Source organism: Sceloporus undulatus, chromosome 1 (genome assembly GCF_019175285.1).
Source record: "Sceloporus undulatus isolate JIND9_A2432 ecotype Alabama chromosome 1, SceUnd_v1.1, whole genome shotgun sequence".
Lineage (NCBI taxonomy): Eukaryota > Metazoa > Chordata > Lepidosauria > Squamata > Phrynosomatidae > Sceloporus > Sceloporus undulatus.
Window position 1 is genome coordinate 4,483,078 of NC_056522.1, and position 18,888 is coordinate 4,501,965.

The window sequence follows — 18,888 nt, forward strand, 5'->3', positions numbered from 1 at the left end:
TCCAATTCTATGATTCTAGGAGCTAGATGAAGGTGGAGGAGCTAAGACGTTTGTCTTTCTGAGTGTTAACTCTGTTGCCATTCTCAAACCCTTTCCTGTGACTTCTTTTCCATGGCAGCAGCCAGTCTGCTAGAGACGGCTATGGGACCATAGGCTGCTAAGGTGTGACCAGGTCGAGCTTTTTTGATGCTTGAGGCAGTTAAACCAGAAAGCGTTTCCCACAATGGTGAATGTAGACTAGCGTCTGATGAAATGCTCACATGCTTGACATTAACTCAAAAGGGAGCTTCACAAGGGTACTCTCTGAGTCTTTGCTCACCTTTTCCTCACTCCTAGAACTTTTGGACAGAAGACTAAGGCTGCAACTGCACTACAGAAATAATCCAGGTTAACACCAATTGTAGTTTGTTGTGGCTGCAGAGCTGTTGGATAGAGAATGCTAAATGCCTCACTAAACTACAGTTCCTAGAGTTTCTTAGCGTTGAGCCACAAGAGTTAAAGTAGTGTCAACCTGGATTATTTCTGCAGTGCGGATACAGCCTAAGAGAGCAGACAGCACCTTTTTGTCCCCTTATACTCCCTTCAGTGGCACAGCAAATTCTCTCCCCAAACCAGCAGCCTCACCTTACCTCACAACAGGGCTGTTGTTGGCCTAAAGACAGCAGTTCTCAATACACTCAACTGTCCTTCCCATCTCTTTTCCATTGAAGCTTGTGTGGTTCTTGGTGGAGTTTGCTTTATTGACCAAATTGTGAGACTTGCTCTGTAAGTATAGATTTGAGTATGGACCCATAGGTCAGCTGCAGAGTGTTAACCTTGCAGGCAGGAGGCCTTGCGTTTAACCGCTGGCTTCTCCATGTGAAAGCATTTTAGGTAAGCAGGCTGCCGAATTGCTGCTGGTCTGAGCAGACAGTACTGGCCTAGATGAACCAAGGATGGTCTGCGAAATAGAGCCGCTTCCTGGGGTTCAAGAGAGTATTGCAAAACACAGTGTTGCTAGCAGATATTCTGGCATTTCAAATCTGAGTGGTAGATCTTTACTGCCTCTGTGTACTACATGTTATGTAAATGCCCCAAGTGAGCTCTTCTATCAATTAATCTTTATAACCAAAACGCAATTAGGAATGTTGTTTCAAACCAGTTGAGCTTTGTTAAGGTCAAGTGTGCTGACATGGAACTGAAGCGTTGGAAATACTAGCTGAGTAGCGTTACTAAAGGTAGTAATGTTGGAGACAAAGGAGGAATTAAGGGTTTGGGAGCATGTGATGATCTCATTAAAGAATGGGAACAAGCCAACCTATCAACACTCCTCTGATTTCTCTTAAAGGAAAAAAAGCCATCTGCAGTATGTTATAATGCTAATTATCAGGCAAGATGCAGTCTAATTAAAAGCTGAAATAACATACTTTTAAAGTATCTGTTTCAAAACCGTTTTTGGCACATTCCAAAACTTTCTGCTAACCATTTGAAATGAATATTTAACATAGGACCTTAACATTTCACAATTTCTTATCTCATTAATTTCTTCATCCGTTCTGTGAAAACCGTTCCTACTGTTTCCACTTTTCACATGTAGAACTGAAGCTAAAGGATAATGACTCGCTTAAGGCGGCAGTTCCTTTGGATGTTTCCCCAGCATCTTAGCTAAGATCCTTTACAAGTAGAAATCCTGAGGATGCAACCTGAGACTTTATTCAAAGCATAAGTTCTGCCACTGAACTCTCTCTCCCTATTTGCTCCAGTAAGGTAAGGAGTAATGTGAGGAGTGGCCCAGACTCTGGATTGCTAGTTTAATCCAGAGAAGTTCCTGTGTTTGCAAAAATAAATCAAAACATACATTTTAAAAATCCTCACTACATCCATTTTGCAAATGAAGTTGCAATTCCAGCTCTTTTAATGTGCTTCTGTCTGCCCACAGTGGGTTGCCCAGAAGTAGGATAGGTAATACCATCTTTTGAATACTTTTGCAATTCATAAAAATTATTATGTTTAATTGGTTCTCATGACACTTTTTGATCTTGGTTGCCATTGAGATTGACGGGTCAAGACTGTTGCTGGGATATTACGGCCAGAACTATAGACTTACAGGATGACTCTTTGTGATGTCCCAGGAGGTAGGCCCTGGTGATGTCCTTAAGCATGGTACATTGCACATCCAGCACAGCTGCTCAGAGCATGCCATTCAAATGAAATAAATACAAAGTCTAACAAATGGGGGAAACAACACACACACACACACACGTCCCTCCACATTCGCTGGGGTTAGGGGCACAGTGAATGTGGAAAAACCGCAAATAACAAAAACACTACATTTTTACCTGAGAGAACACCTCTCTAGGAATCTCTAGCTCCTCCAGTGGAACTCTGTGGTCAACATCTGCCAGGCATTGACCATAGAATTGCTCTGGAGGAGCTACAAACGCCTAGAGGTGTGTTCTCTCTATGTATCTCTAGGTCCTTCAGTGCAACTTTTGGTTAAAGTTGACCATAGAGTTGCATTGGAGGAAGTAGATATCCCTAGAGAGAACATATTAATAAAATCCGTGAATAATCAAATCTGCAAAACTCAAAGCCACACATGTGGAAGTATGAGAGAGTGTGTGGGGTGTGTGTGTGTGTGCATACTTTTCAAGGCAGTGCTCTCACCCTGAGAAGAAGGCCTAGTCCCTCAGATCTGCAAAGCCTGGCTATAGTGTAGGTTGCTAGCTGCCATGCTGATCTTCGCATGGGAAGTCAGTGAGCTAATTGCGCAGATAGGAGAAGGAAGAGCCCCCTTCTTCTTGCCTTAAAGCCTTTGCGTGTCATCATCATCCTCTATGACCATAAGCAGTCACATTTTTTGTATTACTGGGAAGAGCTTCCCACATTCTCCACGCCAGATAAATTTTTATATACATCCTACTTCACTTGTGGGAGCTTCAGCCTCCCACCTCTGTAGGAGTTCTTCACTATGGCTCTTAAACTTAGTCTAGTATCAGGCTTGTAGTTCTTAAATTGAATGAGCATCAGGTTTTTATTGAAACTTTGCAATTCAATTTTATTGTAACGTGCTAAAAAAACCACCAACTAGTTACTGCGATTGCACAACGGGAAAGCAGATGTCAACATAGTAAAAAAAAAATCACAGGCTGAAACAATTCAAGGATGCTAAATCTCATTTAAGCATAGGGACTTACGATGACCTGTAGATAAGCTTTTAAAAACACCACTCAACTAGAAAGCTTTTAGTTGTTGTTGTTGTTGTTGTTGTTGTTGTTGTTGTGTGCCTTCAAGTCATGTCTGACTTATGGTGACCTTAAGGGAAACCTATCCAACGGTTTTCTTGGCATGTTTCCTCAGAGAAGGCTTGCCATCCTCTGACGCTGAGAGAGCGTGATCTGCCCAAGGTCACCCTAAAACACAAATCAAGTGAAATTCTATTTAAAAAACACAGATTAAAAATGCAAGTTAAAAGCAGTTTTAAAAACACATTTAAAGCATAGTTTTTTTGTGGATTTTTCAGGCTATATGGCCGTATTCCAGAAGAGTTTATTCCTGATGTTTCGTGTATATACCCCACTCACTTCCATGCCATCATTCTCTAAAGATGCCAGCCACAGCTGCTGGCGAAACATCAGGAATAAACTCTTCCAGAACACGGCCACATAGCCCCCAAACCCCACAAAAAACATTTAAAACACACTAAAAATAGAAACACAGCACTCCACAGTCTCTATTTTCCTCACACGTTAAAAACCAAATGCCTCCTTAAATATAAACATTAAAGTAAAAAGGTCTTTACCTGTCGGTGGAAGGACAGTGAGGAGGGGGCCAGGTGGATTTCCCAGGGAAATGACTTCCATAACCTGGGAGAGCCACCAAGATGACAATATTAGACTTGATGATTCAATATAAGGCAGCTTTTTCTGTCCCTGTGTTCGAGGTCTTGGGACAGCAATGCAAGCATTTACATTTTGGGGAAGATGGGTGCCAACCTACTCCCACTATAGTGACAGCAAATGATGTCCTCTGTCGCCATTTGGAAAGGGATTGCAGAGGAACACAGTGGTATTTTGGGGAAGCAGGGGTTCTGGGGTGATTGTGGGGGTAAGGTAGGGCATGTTTGTGTGTTTTGGGGGGCTTTCTGTGTTTCCCCAAAATCAACCAGGGACTGGTGTGGGACTTCAGGGACCACAAGAGTGAGGCCATGGGGCTGCATGCAACCTGCAGTATACATTATGTGCCCCTCTAAGGCACGATGGAGACTTTTGGCTGGGCCTTTGGCTCTTTCTGATGCAGCTCTCAGTGTCATTTCTCAGCATTTGGGACAAGGTCAAGCATAGTGTCTGATGTCCCCACCAGTGTCGAAGGTGCTTTTGCTGTTGAAGCAAATCTGGGCTTTTGACATTACTCTATTTTCCCACTGCAGAAATGGAGTGGCACAGGTGGGCTGGGGAAGAGGTGCTTTCTTGTCTGGCGAAATTCCCCAGAGGTTAGTGAGATGGTGCAACCATTGAACCCTTTGCCTTGGTTGCGTTTGGGTCTAGGTAATTCATCTCGAGGAAAGAGCTGTGGGTTCCCAACCCCCTTCCATTTTTGTATGTAAAAGGTGCCTAGAAAGAAGTGAACAAATTAAAATGCATGGAGCTGCGGAAGGAAAAAAAAGCTCAGAATTGCAGGTTGTGGGGATTGCTTTGAAAACTACAGTTGTGTAGCAACACACACACACACACACACAGGTTGGTGACAGTTCCAGGTTGAAAGGCGGGACACTGATAATTAATGTAATTAGTACATGCTAATCTGTGTGATTTAATGCAAATTTTAAATAATACCTTTTGCAACTGAAAATCCAGAAAAATTAAACACCTTTCTGTGTAATGTGAGCTAGTTTTTTTCTCCCTCTTTTTAAACAAAACATGTCACAGAAGACTTCAGCAAGAAAACAAAAGTCCACTTTTCAGTTTCTACACAACCGTGGCTGGCTCAGGCCTTTTTTTTTTGGACTGAGACAGGCAGCTGGCGTAAAGGCCATCTCTGTTACAAACAGGGAGAAAATCCAGGGAATGTTCCACTAGAATCATGGGAGCAAGTAAGTTTGAAAAAGTGTTAGTCAACATTCACTAAGCAACTGCTGAGTAACCCTTCTGTCACCATGGAAAGTCTCTGCATGCTGCCCAGTAAGTTCAGTAGTGGATTGAAGGCAGCTGCTCATGTTCTGTTCCTACAGATACTTGGATTCTCTGTGCAAATAATGCACATCAGGGTACTTGCGCAAATATACTTGGCATGAGCTTACTCAGTTTGCCCGCTTCTTCTGAAAAACTTGTGGTTTTATAGTGAAAATGGGTATTTGGTAGCTGGACTTAGAAATCAGATTTGTAGTTCAAGGTCCATCTAGTGTAGCATTCAATTTCTGAGAGGGAAAACCTAGAATTCTCATAGAAGGAGCAAAAGATGATGGCATAAACATGCCCTTTTGTGCACTTGTGGGTTGGAGGCATGAAGAACCTGTATGGCAATTTAAATATTAATCAATAGGTTTTTGTGGGTTTTTAGGGCTATGTGGCCATGTTCTAGAAGATTTTATTCCTGACGTCTCACCTGCATCTGTGGCTGGCATCTTCAGAGAATGGTGAAACGTCAGGAATAAATGTTTCTAGAACATGGCCACATGGCCCAAAAAACCCACAAAAAATTATGGATGCTGGCCATGAAAGTCTTTGGCTTCACATTCATTATGAATCCTCTGTCATTCCAGAAGGCGATTCTTATTAAAAGAAACCAGTCTGCATTGACAGGGAGCCAGTCCACTTCTCCTTCCTCCATTGACAAATAGGACTGAAGGCACAAATAGGAATTAAGGTACAATTCACAGCATACTAAACAAACAAGTGCAGTTGAACTGAATGTGACAGGTATCTTCACTGGGTTGGAAATCATGCAGTCCTACTAGACTCCAGGTCTAGGCAGCCAAGGCCAGCATAGTTAATAATAAGGAATGCTGGGAGTTGCAGTCCAGCAGTCTGTCAATATGCATTCCTAGGATGGTGATGCACAGCAACAGCAGGAACACACCATCCAAGCACTCCCTCGGGCAGATGGACATCCAGCTTCTGTTTAAAAACCCCCAAAGAAGGAAAGTCCACTGCACTCCCACTGAGAAATAGCTCCTTTCATCAGAAATGTCTTCCTAATGTTGAGGTGGAATCTCTTTTCCTCTAGTTTGAATCTATTGCTCTGTGCCCTGTTCTCGGGAGCAGCAGGAAACAAGCTTGCTCCATCCTCAATATGACATCCCTTCCAACCTTTAAATAATATTGAGAAGTATTCTGTATGTGCTGTAATGACATTTGTTGTCTTGTGGCCACCCCATCAATTCCATAGGATCTTCTTAGGCAAGAAATGCACAGAGGTAGTTTTGCCAGCTCCTTCCTCTGAAATGTAGCCCACAGCACGTGTCCAGTTCTGGGCACCACAATTCAAAAAGGACATTGAGAAACTGGAGCGTGTCCAAAGGAGGGCGACTAAAATGGTGAGAAGTCTGGAAACCATGCCCTACGAGGAACGCCTTAGGGAGCTGGGGATGTTTAGCCTGGAGAAGAGAAGATTAAGAGGTGATATGATAGCCCTGTTCAAATATTTGAAGGGATGTCTTATTGAGGAGGGAGCAAGCTTGTTTTCTGCTGCTCCAGAGACTAGGACCCGAAGCAATGGATGCAAACTGCAGGAAAAGAGATTCCATCTCAACATTAGGAGGAACTTCCTGACAGTGAGGGCTGTTCGACAGTGGAACAAACTCCCTCGGAGTGTAGTGGAGTCTCCTTCCTTGGAGGTCTTCAAGCAGAGGCTGGATGGCCATCTGTCAGGGATGCTTTGATTGTGATTTCCTGCATGGCAGGGGGTTGGACTGGATGGCCCCTGTGGTCTCTTCCAACTCTATGATTCTATGATTCTATTTGTTGGCAGCCTCCCGTCCAAGTGCTAACCAGGCCTGACCCTGCTCAGCTTCCAAGAACAGATGGTATCTGGTGCCTTAGAGCAAAGAGGCAGTTAAGAAGTAGACAGAAGAAATACAGGAACCGTTCAAAGCCTGTTGACAGCTCAGGGAGTATGTGTGGCTGCAGGATAGCATCGCAAGGAATGCTGGTGTCTGCTTCCCCCTGCTGACTGTCCAAACAGTTCCTGTGGCCATTTTCACCTGAGATGAGAGGAGTGCAGAAGATATGGAGGAGACGATGGTGGCAGGGGCTGTTGAGGCAGTTACTCAAGGAGAGAGAAGGACCCTGCAACCTAGTGCTAAAGGTGCAAGTGATGTAGTCAAGTCCAGTCTCAAGTAAGATCTGGGAGCCAGTTCTACTGACAATAGGAGGAGATGTCAAGGCTGGGTCAACTATTGATCATGTCCCAGTCAGTGCTCCAATGCAGTGCTGTATCCATGCAGCCTTTTTAACCGTGGGTGTGAAAACATCTTGAGCGTACATAGTTTACTGCACGTATCTAAAGAATGCACGCTTATTTTTGCGTTCCACTCTCACTTCTGGCAGAACAGGTTTTAACAGTTTGGGGAGCAGTACAGAAACCTGCGCAACCTGCTTGCTGGACGTTACATTTTGCATAGAGAAACTTCTTTCACTTTGCCTTTGAAGGCCAGTTGCCTTCAGTGAGAACTGGAAGCCCCAAGTGAAATTAGAAAGAGAAAACTGAAACTGAAAAGAAAACAAAACAAAACAATCCAAAGGATGCTTTCCAGCCAAGTTCTTGTATTTATTCCAAAAGCAAATTACAGGATGCAAAAAGAGGAGGAAACAAAAGACTGGGGAAAGCAAAGCCTGCAGACACAGAGAAGGGAGAGAAATAAAGTGGAAGCTGCCTTGGGTCCTGTCCGGGGAGAAAGGCAGCATATAAACAAAGCAAATTTGTTTTAATTATTGTTGTAATTTAATTTAATCTTATTTTAATGTATTGTTTTGCTATGTTTTTAACTATATGGTGTTTTTAAATGTTGTAACCTACCCTGAATCCCAGTCTTGGGAGAAGGGTAGGATATAAATAAATATCATCATCATCATCATCGTCATCATCATCATCATCATCATCACCATTGTCATCGTCATCGTCATTGCAAATAAATAATAAAATAAATACAACAATATTTGGCTGAAATGTGAATATGAGAGAGTTCTTGATAATAGAGCATGCTGAGTCTGGAAAGGTACTTTAAAAAAATAGATGTAGGTCCAAAACACACTTCAGAAATAGTCCAGCTTGAGACCGCTTTAACTGCTTTGGCTCAGTGCTAGGGAATCCTGGGAACTATAGTTTTGTGAGACATTTAGCCTTCTCTGTCAGAGACATCTGGTGCCCCCATGAACTACAGTTCCCAGGACTGCTTAGCATTGACCTAGAGCAGTTAAAGCGGTCTCAAACTGGATTATTTCTGCAGAGCGTTTTCAACCATAGCTCCAAATTCCTCAAAAATAGTAAAGTCGACATCTGGTTGTTGTAATTCATTCTGAGGAAGGAAGGAAGCCATGTGGGTGATTAGCAGTCCAGAGGTCAAGACATCAGTCTGTAGCCAAGAAAAGACATGCAGAAGAGTAGACAAGGTCCACTTTCGAGGCTTGAGAAAGCAAGGCAGAATGTCCTGGCCGGTTTGGGAGTCTTTCACACAGAGTGAGTGACAGACCTTGCTTCCAGAATCGGAAAGGTGTTTGTTGTAACATTCAATTTTAACTCATAACTGTTATAACTTTTTAAAATGGTTTAATTGTTTTTTAAATTTTATATTTATACATTTTAATGTTGTATGGTTTTTAAATTGTATTGTTGTAAATCTGCTGTTCACCGCCTTGAGTCCCTATATTAGGAGAATGTCGAGATATAAGAAAATCATCAGCATCAGCATCGGGTGCAGCTGATCCAGCTGTTCCTACTGAATGGTCAGCCTCTCTAGATGATGTAGCGTTATAAGGGGTGGTAGGGTGAAAGAAGATGGGATGGATTGTAATTTTCCTGGAGCAACTGCGGAGCACATGGGAACTGGACAAGGAGCCCTAAAGGCTCTTCAGATTGGGAAGCACCGATCTAGATAGTTCACATCAATAAACATCTAGATAGGGAGCCTGGTAGTGCAGTGGTTAAATCTTGGTACTGCCACCACAAGGTTGTGAATTCGATCCCAGGCAGGGCTCCAAGGTTGACTCAGCCTTCCATCCTTTCGTAGGTTGGTAAAGTGAGTCCCCGGTTTGTAGGGGACAGTTGGCTTACACATTGTAAACCACTTAGGGAGTACTATTTCACTGACAAGCAGTATAGAAATGTACTTGCTATTGCTATTGCATGTTCCACTCTACTCTTAAATATGGTGTTAGAGAGGGGAGCCCAAGTAGCCATCTTTTCACCAGCCACAGCATTGCTTTGTACAGTTCTTGTGATTTCTGAAGGTGCATGACTTTTTGGTATCCATAAACAGTGGCTAGAACAGCCACCCATTGTCTTGGGAAGGCCAAGAAATTAACTTAGGTGTTCAAACAACACAAAATCACCCCAGAGCACTTCTGGTTGGTTAGCCTGGGGTGCCTATGGTAGGATTCCTTAGTGTAGGTATTGTAGGCTTGGATGAGTAGGACTCTTTGGCTAAATCGACAGATCCTGTGTGGTCAACTAGGCCATGCTTTCAGCCATTCCCCTTGTGATGCTGATATCTGTCTCCTGCAGAACTGTATTTTCTTTATTATATTTAATCCTCAGATCTCATAGTTACGGGAAAGGCTGCCTGGCAAGTGCAAGTCAGGCCAACTTCATAGGCTCTGCTTCTTCAACCAATTATTTATTATTTTATTATTCTTTATTTATATAGCGCTGTAGATTTGCACAGTGCTGTACATACAAACAATAAATAGATAAGAGTAAACCTGCCTATGGCATACAATCTAGGAAATAATAGAATAATACATATAAAATACATAGCAATACAGGAAAGGGTTCAGTAAAACAGGCAACCAAGGATTGGTCTCCTCCCCGCTCCCCCAAACTGGTTGGATTCAGAGGGAGAGTTTTGTGTACAATACACCAAGAATAGCAGTGTGGCCCAATGCTGGGGCTGTTGCTGTGCTGCGCAAAGCCTGCGAGAGTTGCCAAGGAGCATCCGCTTGCTCACAAATTATGTTTGCTCTGGAATATTGATGCCCTGTTTACACTTAAGCAGCAGCCAGGCCAGTTTTCACCAGCGAGGCAGGCTCCTGGGGTGTTTTGCTCTTTGTGGATGATGCAACATGAGCTGGGTCAACGCATCTAGGTGGAAGAGAAAAAGAAATGTTTGCCAGAGGTCCTGGTGTAGCCTTCTTTCCACAGAATCTGGACAAGAGGGCTGCCGCTTAAACCTTTCTCCCATCAAAAACAACAACGACAAAAAAGAGTTGCACAAAGCTTATTTTGCTAGCCATATTTAAATACCTAATATTTTAATTTATGATATTGAACAGATGTAGAAGATGGAGCATAGCTGTTTTCTGCTGCTCTGGAGACTAAAATGATAACCAGGGGATTCAGATTAGAATAAAAGAGATTCGACCTAAACATTGGGAAGAACTTCTTGACTGTAGGAGTTGTATAAGAGTGGCTTAGACTGTCTCCAAGGGAGGTGGACTCATCTTTGTTGCAAGTCTTTAAACAGAGGTGGAATGAGCATCTTTCAGGAGTGCTGTAGTTGTGTATTCCTGGATGGAAGGTGGGCTTGTGCCCTTTGTAGTGCCTTCTAATTCTATGATATTTCCATTCAGAACACCTTCTTCTCTTCTGCTTTGGGAAGAATTGTGGCATGTAAATAAATGTAAAAAATCTTTAAAAAACAGGTGAAAGTGTCACTTGGTGGTTTCCAAAGAGCTGTTGAGCGGTTTTACCATTCCCATTTTCTAAGAATTCCTGCTTTTCCAAGTTTGGGTTACGTTTAGGATGCGTTGATTGCATTTAAGCCGTATTTATACCTGTTCAAAGCAATTTGGATCAGACTACTCTTCTGAATAGCCCATCTCAATCTCTACAGATGCTTCAGAAATGAAGGTTGCACCATAGCAAGTATCTGGGGTCTCATTTTGCAGAAAGTTTTAATCTAGAATTTCACAGAGATGGCCTTGTTTGGGCTGCGTAGTAGCTCTGCTTGCTTATTATGCCACGGGGAACTACTGTCCATCTGGCCCCACTCTGTGGGCCAGTGGGATGGAGAATATAAAGCAGTTTTCCCCAACCTGGTGCCCTCAGAAGTGTTGAACTGCAACCCCCCTTATCCCTAGGCAATATGGTAAAGGTCACCCTGGCTGGAGATTATGGCAGTTCTAGTTCAGTAGAGTACAGTACTAGGCTGAGAGAAGGCTGCTTTAGAACATGAAGCATCTTAAATGTTACAGTAATAAATTCCAGGAAGCCATTCTGATTTTTTTTTAAATTGCTTCCATTGGCGGGTTACAGACTGCCATTTGGGACATCCTTAGGACGTCCCAGTTTAAAAAAGGGGTGTCTCTTCTAGATGCCCCTACTCCTGTTACGGACTCTGTCCGTAAGAAATGGCGGTGGCCGTTCCACACGGCCGCCGCCATTTTGACGTCTTGGACGCCTAGCGTCCAGACGTGTTGCGGCGGAAGTGACGCTGTGAAAGCGCACCTTGCGCTTTGCGGCGCCACTTACGGGGCCCAGCAAGGAGCGCGATTTTTGCGCTCCTTCCTTGCAGTGTCTGGGAGTCCCGCGGTTTAGAAGCTGCGGCTCCCGGACACTGCAAGCGCGCTGGCAGCAGACCGCCGCAATTCGGCGGTCTGTAACGCGTCATTATTTCAGTGCACTCCCTCTGTCTCATGCCATCTTGACTGGCTGATCAATAGACTTCCATTTTCTATCCTGAGAATGAAGTCAAACTTTTGGGGAAGGGATATACACTATGAAAGAGTAGGGAGCATACCTATCACATTTCTAGATGTCACCAATTTAGGAGGAGCAGCTAATACCCAGAGGACAGGATCACAATTCAAAATGACTTTAATAGATTAGAAAGCTGGGCCAAAGGTAACAAAATAATAATAATAATAATAATAATAATAATAATAATAATAATAATAGTCGTCCCAAGGATCAAGGTGGGATTACATCAATAAAATAATACAATAATACAAATACAATTGATAAAACACTAATACTGAATTTACCACATTCCTATTAGTTTTCTATAAAACAGTTCATCAGTAGCCAATAATCATAGTTGAGAGTGGAACATCATCATAAGCTTTTATATGGAGTCCGATGGAAAAGCCCGCCGGAAGAGATCCGTTTTAAGTGCCTTCTTAAGGGCCTCTAAGGTATTGATGAGATGGATCTCTTCCAGTAGGCTATTCCATAATTTTGGAACCGCAGCTGTAAACGCCTGATGGGAAGTTGTCGTTAACCTAGTATTATGATGTTCCAATAAGTACTTCCCTGAATTTCTGAGAGTGTGGGGCAGATTGCACAGGGAGAGGCATTCCCGTAAGTAACTTGGGCCCAAGCCATATAGGGCTTTAAACGTGATAACCAACACTTTGTATTGCACCCGGAAACTAATTTGCAGCCTGATTTTAACACTGTTGTTATATGATCAAACCTAGATATGCCGATGACCAATCTGGCTGCCGCATTTTGGACCAATTGAAGCTTCCAAACTTCGTACAAGGGTAGCCCCAAGTAGAGTGCATTACAAAAATCTAGACAAGAGATTACCAGTGCAAGTACCACTGCTTCATGGTCTTTTCTGTCTAGGTAGGGACGCAACCGAAGCTGATATCAAGCACTCCTGGCCTTCACATCTATTTGAGATGACAATTGCAGAGACTGATCCAGGAGTATTCCCAAACTGCGAACTTCGTCCTTTAGGGGAAGTGTGACCCTGTCCAGAATTGGTTGACAAATCTCCATCCCTGGACTTGACGTACCTATTCCAAGTACCTCTGTTTTCTCTGGATTCAGCCTGAGTTTGTTTTCCCTCATCCAGCCCACTACTGACCCGAGGCAGGAATTCAGAGGAGTGATGCCATTCCCAGTCACTGTATGAGTCGGAGACATAGAGAAATAGATTTGGGTGTCATCAGCGTACTGATAACACCGTGCCCCTATAGTTCTAAAATTCTATAGTGTAAAATGTATATAGTTTTGTTACATAATTATCTAGTATAACTTTAGGGATTTTTTTTAGTTTTGTTGCAAAACTAAGTATTCAGTTAGAAGGCGGGCTCCTTGTGTTTCAGAATGTACCCAACAGAAATATAATTGATTATGTGTTTAGAACCAAGAGCAGCCACCCAGAACTGTTATGTAAGTTTACACCACTATGTTAAATCAAATGCTAGTTTGACCAAAGCCAGCTGTTCAGCCTAGTGTTTTGGCACAAAGTAAGTAGCAATTTAACAATTACTGGATGTGGCTGAAAATAATTTAGCATTCAGCTGGGGTGTCTGCTGTGGATTTCAGTGGCATCAAAGATAATCTTGTACAAAGAAAAAAGATGACAGAGGACTTAATGGCAGGCTTAATTCATTCTTCATAAATTTCAAAATCCTTATTAGGGTTCAACCTTTCCTAATCCAACTAATAGTTAAGCTGTCGGTTTCATTGAAGATGTTCATGTCAGCCATTGCTTATTTCGTCATCTCAGTAGTCATAGAGACATTGCAGTGTTGTCTGAACACATCACAATGCATGGTCTTGCCTGATTTCAATGTCTGCAGCCTTTTCTCACATTTGTCTTTGAGACTCTGAATGCAGAGTCCATGCCTTCAACATTATACCCTTCCCCTTTTTTGCTTTGTTTACCATTTAGCCTTATGAAGAGTTCTGGAAAATATAAAAGCTTGCACATTATTTGTGTGTGTGTGTGTGTGTGAGAGAGAGGGGGGGGGAATGGGACTGTTGGGTCTTACTCGAAAGGTCTTACTCTAAGAGGGATTTTGTAGTTTTTTGTGGGATTTTCAGGTTATGTGGCCATGGTCTAGAAGAGTTTATTCCTGACGTTTTCCCGGCATCTGTGGCTGGCATCTTCAGAGAATGCTGGCATGAAAGAAAGGTGTGTGTGTGTGTGTGTGTGTGTGTGTGTGTGTGTGTACGTACATATATACATACATACACACACATACATACATACTGTGTGATCCTAGGTTGGGAAGAGTGATTTCCATGTTAATCTGTGTATTGTTCTGTTGTTAAATGGCAAGGGGTTTGCCATTGCCATCCTCTGAGGTTGAGAGAGTGTGACTTCCCAGGCTCTTCCCTTCCTCATACCTCTATCTATCCTGATGTATTCATCTTTCAGCAATTGCCTTTTCACATGGGCTGCTATAGAATGAAATTTTAAAAACTCCTACATCACCCGCTCCTCTGATGGAATTGCTCTATTGATTATTCCTCTTTCTTTTTCTTTTTTGGGTTCACTATGAAGCGGTATAGAAATGCAAATGCTATTGCTTGCTATTGCTTTTTCTTCTTTGCTGTCACTTTGCTGCGAAGATGGTTGCTTTTGTCAGTCTCCGCATCTATATCAGATACGGTGAACGTTCCTAAGTATTTTATTAGAGGGTTGCCTGATTTTGCGTAAATCAACCCATGGAATTGAGGTTCAAATGCCACTTGAACATTTAGAGCCTATAACTAACTGGTGTGATGCTGGCATGTCAGTCTCTTGGCAGCATTTGCACGCTATCCATCAAACGCCAAACTGAGCATGAAAGTCTCCTCCTTCCTCCAAGATGAAATCCAGCCTTAATAGAGGGATAAGGTACACCACCAGTAGCTGTGAGATCTTTCTGGCTTCTACACACAGCTTGAACTCTGTCCAGAACATAACTGGAAAACTAGTTGATGTTTAACGTTTAGCAAAGGGATGAGACGATTTCAAAGTTAATAAAAAATCTGATTTGAAGAAGGTGTTGAGGAAGTCTTTTCCGCTTACCGCATCACTCAGATAATGCCCTTTCATTTGGCTGGACTTCTGATGGGCTCCAAGACCTCAGCCAAACATGAAAATGGGCTTTCTTCCAGCAACACTAGATATTGTAAAAGAGTAAAATTTTGGAACTCAACCCCCCCCCCTCCATTTTTTCCCACCCCCCCCCCAGAAATTTTCAGAAAAACTTAAAAATTCAATATCCCCCTTTACAAATTAAAATAATTTTGTTACTTTAGGAACATAACAATCATCATCATCATCATCATCATCATCATCATCATCATCATCATCATTTATTTATTTATTTATTTATTTATAAAGCACTGTGAATATATACAGCACTGTATATAGTAAACAGTGAATAAGAAATAAAAAATCTGCCAGAAATTAATACATGTAGTAAAATAATTCTACATTATGTCTAATTGTTGTTAACTCTGAACTCTTCCTAGAAGCCCCAGTGACTAAGCTGAGGCTGTCATGCTTTTAACTCACTAGTAAAGAAGTAATGCTTGGCAAGGGCAGCAAGGCATAGTGGTTTGAGTGTTGGCCTGAGAAACCCATTGTGTGACCTTAGGGCAGTCACATGCTCTCAGCCTCAGGAAGGCAATAGCAAACTTCCTTTGAACAAATTGTGTGTCTTAACCTTGTCTTAAACGTTTTATTAGTCATTCAGGAAGAAGATATTTCACAATCTTTTTTCTTTTCTGGGAGGGGAATTTTTTGGGGGAAAACAGAGAAAATAATCTTTCTCTCATATTTTAACTCCCTCCTTCACCTCTATATCTCTAAGCAGCACCAAGTTTGGTTTGATTCACTACTCGACCATGAAACCCACTGGGTGACCTTGGACGAGTCACACACTCTCAGCCTCAGCAACGGCAAACCCCCTCTGAACAAATTTCATCAAGAAAAACCCATGACAGGTTCACATTAGGGTTGGTATAAGTTAGGAATGACTTGAAGGCACCCAACCTCAAAGGGCAGAAGGAAAAGAGGAAGACTGCATCACAGGTGGATGGGCTCAGTCAAAAAAGCCATGGCCCTGAGCTTACAAGACCTGAGCGGAGCTGTTGATGTCAGGGTGACTTGGAGGCCTTTCATAGAGCTGGTATAAATAGAAGTCAGTGTGACAACAGTGAACAACAATAAAGTGCATTTGGCTTAAAATCCTCTTGTTTGATAATATTAAATATACAGTTTATTCAGGGTATAACTATGCATTGAATTTACTGTTTTTGAAAAATTGCTTTTTGCTACACAGGGAACAACAAAGTCCTCAGATTAACAAATAAACAAACAATAAACTGTAACAAACATTTTAAGAATAATGTGCGTTTTTGGTTTGCCAGACTGAGGTGCAATCCAAACAAAATACACAGTAAAAGCAAATCAAATTTCTACATTTGTAAAACAGAGGAAATTATGGTTTTTTGTGGGTTTGTTGGGCTATGTGGCCATGTTCTAGAAAATTTTCTTCCTAATGTTTCGCCAGCATCTGTGGCTGGCATCTTCAGAGGATGATGATGATGATCTCCTCTGAAGATGCCAGCCAGAGATGCTGGCGAAACGTCAGGAAGAAACTCTTCTAGAACATGGCCACATAGCCCAAAAAACCCCACAAAAAAACATGGATGCCAGCCATGAAAGCCTTCGACTTCACAGAGGAAATAATTTTGTCTCCACTAATTCTCCATTCTTTCAAGGGGACATTATGCACTTGTTTCCATAAAATGAACTGGGAAAAGGAAACGTAGAGCAGGAATTACATGGATCTGAAGCTGTACATAGTGTTACTTAAGAGTCTTCCTCTGAAATAGTTAAGGTAGGTGTTTGAGGAGCAGTGGGGTCACCCCCCTTTTAGGAAGTAGACTGAAGTCTGTGGAAGCTTTTACTACCAGCTTCTTTCTTTCAGTTAGTCCCAAAAGTGCACCAAGATTCCTTTGTATACATATAGTTTTTACAAATGATTTAAGAGCAGTAAATGTGTATCAACCAAAATTTGCCATGAAAATTCCATGATAGGTTCACCATAAAGTCGCCGTAAATTGGAAACGACTTGAAGGCACACAACAACAACTTTATTTATTTAGGTATTTATATCCCACCCTTCAGCCCTAATGGCTCTCAGGGCAGCTTACAATTATTGTTTTTAATCAGACAGTTCCCTGCCCTCTGGCTTACAATCTAAAAGACATGAAACAAAAGGAGAAGGGAATGATGGAGGGAAAGGGAATGAGGTCCAGTAGTTCTTCTCTCCCTCTGAGGCCTTGACCAAGGCAGATGGATTGGAGGGAGGGCTCTTCCTTCTTCCAGACTAGTCCTGATGGAGCTGGACCTGCCTGGTGAACTCCCTCTCAGGCCGGTGGATGGCAGTTATTATCAGGGATGTGTCCCACTTGAGGGTTGGAAAACTCTTCCTTTTATACAGACTGGGCTGATGCCCAAAATATTCTGCCTCCTGAGAGATAAAAAAGTGGGCATCACATAATTTATGAGTGTGGACAATTTTACAGAGAAATACCTGGCTGGGCTAATTGAAATCAATACTTTCATTTGGTACTTCAGTAGATCATGAACTTGTTACTGTCTGTTTCCTGAATGTCAGCCCTACACATTGTGATTTTCAACTGTTCGTTGTTACTGTTTTGCAAACCTGGCAGTTCTATAAAGGAGAGCCATTTCAACCTTTGAGAATGGGAAAAAATTCCTACAAAAGCCAGCAAAGCACCACATGATCATGTCAGGAGAGGTGATTATCCAGGAGACCCCAGAAGGGTCCTCAGATTCAGTGCTAGAGTTTGAGGCTCCTCACCCTTGTGTTATATGGAGAAGAGCCAGGTTGTGGATGCTTGTGTTGTTGTTGTTGTTAACTGCCCTCAAGTTGATCTCGGCCAATGGCAACCCTGTGGCTGAGACATCTCCAGGACCCTCCACTGCTCTGCTTAATTCCTGCAAACCCATACTCTTGACCTCCTTAATAGAGTCCATCCATCGAGCATGCATCCTTCCTCTCTTTCTACTTCCCTCCACCTTTCCCAGCATTACTGTCTTTTCCAATGAGTCCTTCTTTCTCATGTACAACAGCCTCAGATTTGTCATCTTGGCTTCCAGGGAAATTTATGGTTTGCTTTGTTCTAGGACACATTTGTTTGTCTTCAGCACTCTTTTCCAGCACCACATCTCAAATAAATTGATTTTCTTTCTATCTTCTTTCTTAACTGTCCAGCTCTCACGTCCATACATGGTAACAGGGAATACAATGGCTTGTACGATTCTAACTTCGTGCTCAGTTGTACATCTTTGCATTAGGATTTTTTCTAGTTCTAGCATCTGACCATTAGAAAACAAGAGAAGAGGGAACCTATTTGAGCCTTCCTTAGCAAGGAAGCCCTGTTGAGGAACAGGGTGCAAGATCAGGGTTTTCAAGCCTTAGAGTTAAGGCAAAGGCTTCTTTCTTGTGTGAGAAGCTTTCCTTTGGGACTAGAAAGCTCATCCACCTCTTAAGACCATCAAGGTTAAGCGCCTGTAGAATCACATCTCTTTGCTGCCTCTTCGAATGCTAAGATTCAGCTATTAATAACCATGAATTAGATTCAGTGTTTGCAGCTGCGTCCCTGGTGGATTCTCCGCCCCACCCTATGCTTTTCTTCCACCGCGGCCAGGGCATTCCCTTTGCTTGCTGGTAATGTAAGCTTATCATCCCCGGGATCATGACACCTGACGCGCAGATCTCACAACCTCTCAGTTATATACTGAAGTAAGTGCGGCTGCTGCCTTTGGCCTCAGCTTTCAGTAGCAGCAAAATATCATTTAGCAATTGAAAGCATGTTGCATGTGCCAGTCTTCCCCAACAAGGAAATGGTAACTCAAAGTGAGCCATTTTCCTACTCCGTTTCTTCCCTCCTGGGGATTTACTGACTTGGGTAATTGTGCTGTGAGGAGCA

The 18,888-nt window shown here is 42.5% G+C and overlaps 1 protein-coding gene across 5 annotated transcripts in view; it reads left to right on the plus strand.

Moving 5' to 3' along the window:
- The window catches only part of NCOA1 (nuclear receptor coactivator 1), a 393,895-nt gene that overhangs the window by 151,426 nt on the left and 223,581 nt on the right, over positions 1-18,888 (plus strand). Inside the window, exon 2 of one of the 5 annotated variants that reach the window (XM_042463653.1) lies at positions 5,741-5,844. The exons of the other annotated variants lie outside the window; for them this stretch is intronic. The gene's annotated coding sequence lies outside the window, so the exon portion shown is untranslated. The remainder of the gene's footprint in view (positions 1-5,740; positions 5,845-18,888) is intronic. 5 annotated transcript variants of the gene reach the window in all.